This window comes from Felis catus (genome assembly GCF_018350175.1).
Source record: "Felis catus isolate Fca126 chromosome A2 unlocalized genomic scaffold, F.catus_Fca126_mat1.0 chrA2_random_Un_scaffold_66, whole genome shotgun sequence".
Taxonomy (NCBI): Eukaryota; Metazoa; Chordata; class Mammalia; order Carnivora; family Felidae; genus Felis; species Felis catus.
In genome coordinates this window covers 97,966-106,580 of record NW_025408502.1, presented here as the reverse complement: position 1 = coordinate 106,580, position 8,615 = coordinate 97,966, and the positions used below count along the sequence as shown (strand labels likewise).

At 48.5% G+C, this 8,615-nt stretch overlaps 1 long non-coding RNA gene across 1 annotated transcript in view; it reads left to right on the top strand.

Annotated features, from left to right (window-relative positions):
- The first annotated feature begins 387 nt into the window (after positions 1-387).
- LOC123383576 overlaps positions 388-8,615 on the top strand; it is a 30,223-nt gene continuing 21,995 nt past the window's right edge. The window contains exon 1 of the long non-coding RNA XR_006593421.1: positions 388-678. This is a non-coding gene — a long non-coding RNA (uncharacterized LOC123383576). The remainder of the gene's footprint in view (positions 679-8,615) is intronic.

The following is an 8,615-nucleotide window of genomic DNA, read 5'->3' as shown; positions in this document are numbered from 1 at the left end:
CTCCCCCACGTTGCTTGTTTCAGCTTCCTGCTAAATGTGTTGTTGCAGACCCTGGCGCCCTGATCAGTGTCCCCTGTGGGGGAGGGCCGAGGCGGGGGCTTGTATCCCAGACCCAAGCACATGCGCAGGAGCCCGGGCACGGGTGCCAGCAGGCTAGAAGGCCAGGGGCGGAGCCTGGTGAGGGACACAGCTGAGGCTGCAGCGGTGCTGTGAGTCCTGGCTCCCAGCCCGCCTGCCGCCCCAAGCCCCCAAGTGTCTGGGCCAGCCAAGGACTGACGCCCACCTCAGCCGCCGACCGGGGACATGCTGCTGCCTGGCTCCTGCGACCCGGTAGCCATGGCATTGGCGGTAGGGGTAGCAGTAGTGCTCGCGGGAGCGCTGGCGGGAGCGCAGGTGGGGCCCCGCATGGAGAAGACTGGGAGCCAGGAGCCTCCAGGCTCGGAGGGTGGCGGCCCTGCTGCTCCTGCTGCTCCTGGAGCCAGAGGCCAGGGCGCGGGACGCGCTTCCCGGGTGCCTCAGTCTTTCGCCCCGCTGGTGGGGTGCCAGCACTGGCTGGGGCAGAGCGCGATGCGATGCCCCCCGGCGCCCCCGAAAGACCATCTGGGAGAAGCCTAAAGGTGGAGCAGCTGAGACCCACAGCCTCCCTCCAGGACCTGCCTCAGTCGTAGTGCTGCCAAGGTAGGGACCCTAGCGACAAGGTCGCACGTGGCCTTCCCCCCAGCCCCTCTCTGTCTCCCCCTGCCGTGAGCACCCCCCCCTCCCTTGTGCTCTGGGTTTCTTCTTGGGCTCCTTTGCGGCTGCGGTCTGGAGGCGTCAGGAGTGGGCTTTCTGGGTTGGACCCCGGTACCCTGGAGGAGGAGGGCCCCAGATCGAGTAGGGGGTTAGGCTCAGGCGGTGGGGAGTGGCTCAGGTCGAGAGGGGGGGGCCCCTGAGTGCCCATGGAGGTGTGACTGGGTTGGTGGTTGGCGGGTGGAGGTGGGAACGAACGAAGGAACGAACTAACGAAGGAAGGAAGGAAAGCGTAGACCTGCGGTTGTGGGAAAGTGTCAAGGCAGGGCCAGGGAAGTCACAGCCATGAGCAGGAGGAATCATTCCTGCCTGGGAAAATGAAGTACAAGGGACCTGAGATTCCAGAGAAACATTCCAGGGAGAGTCGGGGTGGTGGGCCTGAGTTGCTGGAGGCCAGCAGGGGACGGTGTTGAAGAGATTGAGAGTGGAAGCAGCAGGTGAACACAGGCCTCCTGCCTCCCCCCTCCACACCTGCTCTCCTGCCCTGCCCAGCCCCCCCGCGCCCCGCCCCTGGTGGCAGAGTTGCACCCTCTGATGGGGAGGGGGAGATCTCACCCCGCTTGTGGCGAAAGGGGGTCCTCTATCATCGTGGGAGTCAATGGGACTAGGGGGTAGGAGTCTGGATTAGGGCAAGTGCAACTCCCTGTTGAGCTCTTCCTTTCTGAAGGCAACGTGCATTCCATCAATGAACTCGGAGCCAGGGAGGCAGGAATAAGTGGCGCTTCCGTGTTTTAGAGGGTGGTGCAGACTCTTTCCTCCTTGGAGATGTGTGCTGAAGAGAACTGGGTGTTGTGGATGGCGTCCAAAGTCATCTCTTTGGGACATGTTGGGTGGGAACGTCTTCTTCGCACTCTGGCGAGGAAGGTGGATGGAAAAGCTCCTTGTCCAAGGCAGACTTGTGGGTTTTGTTGTTCCTATCGGTGGGGCGTGGTGCTTCCCGTTTCCGTGGAGCGCCTCCTGTCTTGCATTCGTTCCGCGTTTCAAGAGTTTCAGTCCTTGGCAATCACATCTCCTCCGGGACTCCCCAGGCAGCACGAGGGAGCAGTGACTCGGAGCCCACCGGGTCCCTAGAAACCAGTGCGTGTGTACTGGAGCAGGCAGTGCTCCTCTCTCAGCCTCCTTTGGAAATGAGGTCTTGAGCAAACGGTCTTTCATTGCATGGGTTGTATCTCTCCCCGGTTGTTGGGGGGTGGGGGGGGAGTGTGTGTGCGTGAGTGTGGTGCTGTGGCCCGTGTGGAGTCCGGACCGCGTCAGGGACCCAGTTCTTTGCAAGGAATGCGTTTTGTTGCATGGGAATATCTCATTTCACTACAGAGTTCCAATCCTGTCTCAAAGGCTGAAACCATCCTGAAGGCAGCATCTTGACCTCACTGAAAGCAAAGGCCTAAGAGCCGAGGCTTTCCCACACTTCCATGTCGAGCTGACTGGTGCTTTATGTTTTCAGGAAGATGGTGTGGTGTAGGCCACTTGGAGCATCTCAGGCTCCTAACCGTCTGTTTTGTCCCCGGGGGTGTGTTGTCTCTGTCAGTAATTCAGAAGATTATGATTATGTTGAAGATCATTATTTTATTGATTACTATGATTACTATATTCTGCATAATCCATGGCATGGAATTTGATAAGGAGCTCGATACCCCAAACCTTTTCGTCACCAAAGCTCACTACAACAAGGAGTAAAACAATCACTGTTGTGCGATGGACAATGCACCTTACCTTTATTGTACTATTTTAGTGGTATGTACATACGTTTAGAGTAATGAAAGTGTCCACTTAGATCTAAGGAGTTTTTTGTGACATCATGGTACTTCAAGACACCATAAAAATAATGGAAAATCTAAGTTACCTAGTAATCTAAGCACTGTGTACTTCTGGATATGAAATCCTGAGTAAAGAACTCATCATGCCAAAACTGTCAAGTCCTGATTATTCTAGTAGGTCTAGTGAATGGAATGGACTGAACTAAGGTCTGAAAAAGAGGAAACTAGAATTTGAGATATTGAGTCACCTTTACTCTCCCTTTCCCTGTTGACATGGTCTTTTTTTATTCGGTGATGTCTTTTGACCTTTACCCTATTTCCCTCCTTCCTGCCCCCCCACCTTTGCAATCATCTTTATGTATTGATGGGCTTGTTTCATTCTGTTTTGAGGATTTTTGTTTTTTGTTTTCTTAGTTTTTGTTTCAGATTTCCCATATATGTGCGAGCATTCTGCATGTGTTTTTCTCTGTGTGAGTTCTTTCACTTGGCATAATGCCCTCCAGGCTATTATAAAACACTGTGGCATGATAACAGGTGTGAAGTCATTTTTGGGAGTTAGTGATTTCATGTGTTCTGAGTAGTACCTAGGGGGGGAATTGAGGGACGTTGCTGGATGATATGGATGTTCTCCTCTGAATTGTGTGAGGAAACTTTACATTGTTTGCGACTGCCTCTGCACCAAGTTCCAATGCCACCAACAGGGCACAATGATTCGCTTTCTTCCACATTGTACCCGACGCTTGTGTTTTCTTGTCTTTTTGATAAGACCGTTCAGACAGGTTTCAGGTGATATCTCTTTGGCTTTGGACTTTCATTTCCCTAATGTGCAGTGACATGGAACTTCTCTTCATGTATGTGGTGGCCACCTGTATGTCTTCATTGGAAAAATGCCTCTTCAGAACTCTGCCAGGTCCGTCATTGCTCTTTGCTTTTGCATTGTTGTGCTGTAGGAGATCTTGATATCTTTTGTGTTTTAACCCTTGACCATGTATGTAGTTTGCAAGTATTTTCTCCCATTCACTATGTTGCCTTCCCATTCTGTGGAAGGTATTGTTGCTGTGCAGAACTTGTTTTTTTAGTTTCATGTAGTCCCACTTGTTTAGTTTTCCTCTGTGGCTTTGGCTTCTGGTGTCAAATCCCTAAACTCAAGTCAAGACTGAGATCCAAACATTGTCGTGGGTTTGGCATTTGGCTTTGTCCAGCAAAGCCAAGGACAGCAGAAAGGGTTGCTTCAGACTCCACGCAAGTCAAGAGAGGTGAGGGAGTTTAAGGGACGTCTCCACGAGCTCCTCTCAGGCTCCCACATTCATTAAGCCTACAAACGATGTACAACACGTCAGCGGGCCACATGCTAGAAAGAACGTATTGAAGATATTCTGCAAACCATATCTAGACAGGATAAAATATTCCACGCGACAACACGATCCAAGAACTTGGTGAGCCCATGCAGAACCCAACCCCTAGATACACATTCACTAGATCGGCCAAGTCTCGCCTGCCCCCCAGATACAAACCAACTAGGTAAGTGAGCTGCTGCTGGCTGTTTGCAGGAAGGCCAGAGAGCAGTGAGTGATCTGCTCTGCAAAGCGTTCCCTATAATCTCCCAACTCAGGACATCGTTGTGCGATTTCCCACACCTCCTGCCCAAGGTCTTATCCAGGACTTTCCGGTTTCAGGTCTCAAGTCTGTAATACATTTTAACTTCATTTTTGTGTGTGGGGTTAAATAGGTGTCAAGTTGTTTTTCCGCGCCTGTTGTTTTTCTGTGCCCAGTGTTTCTGGGCACCACCTGTTGAGGAGACTGCCTTTGCCTCAGGTTATATTCTTGGTTCTTTGGTTGTGAAATAATTGGTTACATATGTGTGGGTTTCTTCCTGGGCCTTCAGTTCTGGTCCAGGGACCTCTGTCTCTGCTTTTACCCCAATACTGTACTGCTTGGGTTATTGTAGCTTTGATATCTAGTTTCAAATCAGAAAACATGGTGCTTCCAGCTGTTTTCTTCCTTCTCACAATGACTTTGGTATTCGGAGCCTTTTGTGGTTCTGTCCACCTTGAAGGATTATTCTGTTTTTGGGAACGTGCTTAAGCTTTGATAGGGATTGCACCTAGGGAATGTGTAGGTGGCTTTAAGTAGTGTGGACATTTTGATAATCTTAATTCTTGGGATCCACTAGCATAGAATGTCTTTCTGCTTATTTCTGTCTTTTCAAATTCTTTCTCCAGTGATTTCTTCTTTTCAGGAAAGAGGTCTCACTCCTTCATGGTTAAAGTCATTCTTTTCTTTTTTAAGTTTTCTATCTTTTTCTTGACAGAGAGAGATACGTGGAAACACACACATACACACACACACACACACACACACACACAAACAGAGAAAGAGAGACAGAGAAAGAGAGAGAGACAGAGAGAGCGCATATGAGTGGGGAAGAACTGAGAGAAAGGAGACACAGAATCTAAAGTCGGCTCCAGACTCTGAGTTGTCAGCACAGAGCCCCACACAGGGCTCAAAACAACATCATGAGATCACGACCTTAGCCAAAGTCAGATGCTTCACTGACTGTGCCACCCAGGTGTTTGTAGGCTAGATTTACTGTTAAGTTTTTTCTTCTCTTGCAGTGATTTTAAATTATTTTCTTAATTTCCCTCTCCGATACTTTATTATTCATGTATAGAATTGAAGGATGTTATGTACAACGACATAGATATCTTAACATGACTGAATTCATTTATTAGGTCTACCAGTAAGTTTGTGGAGTTTCTGCGGTCTCTCTAGAGCATATCATGCACTCCCAATAAGTGAAAAAGTACCTGGGAACATAGGATGATGTGATCGAATTTAGATGAGAGTAAGAAGATATATGGAGTGAGAGTATGCAAGTTTTCTGAAATGTTTTTTGGTTGATATAATCCAACAAGTCCATACACAAGGTTTGTTTGGATATATGTTTTCTTTCAACCAGAACCAGGGAGCTGTGACATTGACATATGCTTCCCAACACATATCCACAATGTGCCCTGTGCACTTGGGAGGTAGCCCCTTGTCTCTCTTTTCTGTCCTGGAACCCAGTGCCTGACTCCACCACTCAGTGAATTCATCTCAGAATACTGCATTTGGGAAGAGATCTACGTTTGTCATAGACTTCCTGAGAGGCGCCTCAAAAACATTGGATTTTACAGAGTTGTGTCTGATCTGCCTGGAATCGTCTGAGGATGTGTCGGTTGGAATGGCACTTTCTTTGCTGGGAGATCAGGGAGCCCTGCAGTATTCCTGTGTGCCTTGTGGTGGGTCACCAGAGGGTGCTGTGTGGCTGCTCATGACAGGGACACTGCTCCCCAAAGATGGGGCTGGCAGGTGGCGGGTGTCACTGCTGGAGGAGCCTGAAGGGTGGAGGGGCTTGACTCGCTATCAGAAGCCTGACTGAGTCTCCATCCTGCAGTCTCCTTGAGTTCCTGATGTGCTGTGTAAAGGACTCTCTGGCTTGCCGAGGTCCAGGTGGTTCTTGCTGTTGCCACTCAGTCGTCAGGATGAACACATTCAGGTCATGGTCTTTAACTCCTTGACCTGACCTGCACTTAAGGTGCTTTCCTGAGAGTAAGCGACCCAGCCTGGGAGGAGAGCCAGCAAGCAGACAGCAGTGGCCCAGCCTGTATCCTCCACTGGCCTGAAAGCAGGGACTGGCTGCTCTACTGAGAAGCAGAGCTATGGAACAGGAGGTGCGCAGGCAGTTGGGGTTTGTCATGGGATGGGGCCTGCATGGGTGTGTTCCAGGGCATGGGGCAGGTATGCTGTGCAGGAGGTCAGAATGAGGGAGTGTGGTTTCTTTCCTGCCCCATGGGTCACTCCTAGGTACCCTGATGGCCTCAGTGCTGGCTTGTCGTCCTGATTGTTCAGGGATCCACTCAGTCCCAGGGGTCCCTGCTTTCCACATAAGACCCCAACGGAATCAAGAGTCTGTAGATATTGGAACCTGGTGGCTGCACCCGAAAAATGCATATAAAGTATGTCCCCAAAGTTGTGCTAGGTGTACACACCTACAGAAAGGGAGAGTTTCGGTACACATGTACCTTTCTGTACAATGATGAGAGTCAAAATATTGGAATCGGCCCAGTCATTCAGCTTCTGGAGACGCAGAGTAAAGGATGATGTGTGGCCCTTGAGAATGCAGAAGGGGACAGGACTGTGCCTGTCCACTGTGGGGACATCCCATAGTACAAGACCATAGTCCTGGAGGGATGCCCAACCTGTCACACCACTCATGAACACAAACACAGACACCTGCTGCACTCAAAGCCAAAGGACTGTGAAGATGACACCGTGTCTTCTGGGCCAATATTTCCTGAAAGAGTATACATTTTTTTCTGTGTATGTACTTGTTGTTTCCTATTTATTTATTTATTTATTTGGAGAGAGCGAGAAGAAGAATCCTGACCAGGGCTTCAAGCTGTCATTGTAGAGCCTGACTTGGGACTTGATCTCAAGTACCGTGCGATCATGACCCGAGCCAAATTGGACTCGGAAACTTGCCCATTGAGCCACCTTGGTGCCTGTCCTCATTATTAAATCTTCATTTTACTGAATACATGTCACCTGTAGGAAACCTTTCAGAACTTTATACTTCATTACCTAATAGATTAGCATAAATGGAATATTGTCGGTTTCATTTGGGTGTTTTTATAGTATGCACGTTAGACTAATACCACCATGGCCAGTCGAGGAAAAGGAAAGATTTTCAAGGTATTCGCTCTGGTCCAGACATTTCTCTTCTGGCTTCTGCTCTTGTGTCAAACCTCAGAGGGTCCCCATGCCAGATAATGAAGATATTTCAAGTGGGGGCATCACCTAATCTTTGTTCTTTGAGGACTATTCCTCTGTCATAAAAAATATTAGTGCCATTGAATATTTAAGCAATTATTAATCAGTCTCCTGTCATGTAGCCAGACACAACAGGCCATGTTGTGTGTTTGCACACACATGGAAATTCCAGAGGAGCTAAAGCAGCAGAAACCGAGATCGCTGGTTGCAGAGACTGGGGTGAGGGAATGAGCCGTGGGTGATTAGTAGTCCACGTGTCTCTGTGATGGAAATGTTCTAGGAGTACATAGTGGTCACGGGTGTAAAATCCTGCGAATGTACGTACTGACACTTGAAGTTGTAATTTCAAAGGATCAGAGTAAATTGTTTGGAACTTAGTTTATCTTTTATTTATAAAACACTAATATATAAGGACAGTAAATACCTCTATAAGAACTACAGAAATGACAAAGAACGCAATGACAAGGTCAGGGCCTAAGTGCAAGGCTTACAATGACAAAGTGGTCCCTGCCTGCCAGGTATTCACATTTTGGAGGGGGAGATGAACAAAAGTATGAAAGACATGTGGAAAAAAAAAAAAGCCAGAAATATAATTGTGAAAAGAATGAGTGTGATGTGAGGACAGGTTGGGGAGTCACTGGAGTATATGAAAGGCTGCACTGAGGTGACATTTACTGAAGCCAGAATGACAAAAGGAATCCACACTGCACATGTCTGCAGTGTGTCAGGGAGAAGATATTGCTGGTGCAGAGAATAGGAGACAAAATTGTGTTTGTCCGTTAGAAACATTAAAAAGGTGGAAAATGTGCCTGTAGGATCCTGGAAGGGGACAGGCAGGGAGAAGGCAGATCATAGACCAGATGCTGGGACCTATTAGACCGTTAGTTATCCATTCCTCTCTGACAGCATTATTCGAATACCTTGAATCTTAAAACTATGAATATTTAATAGCTCACATTTTTCTGGGAGAAAATCCAGGCACAGCATAGCTGTGTGATACTGCCTCAAAGTCTCTATGAAGCCAGGGCTGTGGTCTCAACGGAGACTGGACAGGGTGATATTTTACTCCCAAGCTCACTGATATGGGCAATATCAGAATATCAGAATATCAGAATTCAGTTTGAACTGAGAGCCTATTTCAATCTTTTGACCAGGGAACGTATAATCTTTCTCTCCTATATAGGGGTCTCATAGGGTAGCCCCTAAGTTAAGTATTTGATCTCCCCATTTCCAGGGTTCATGGAGAGACAGAGGGAG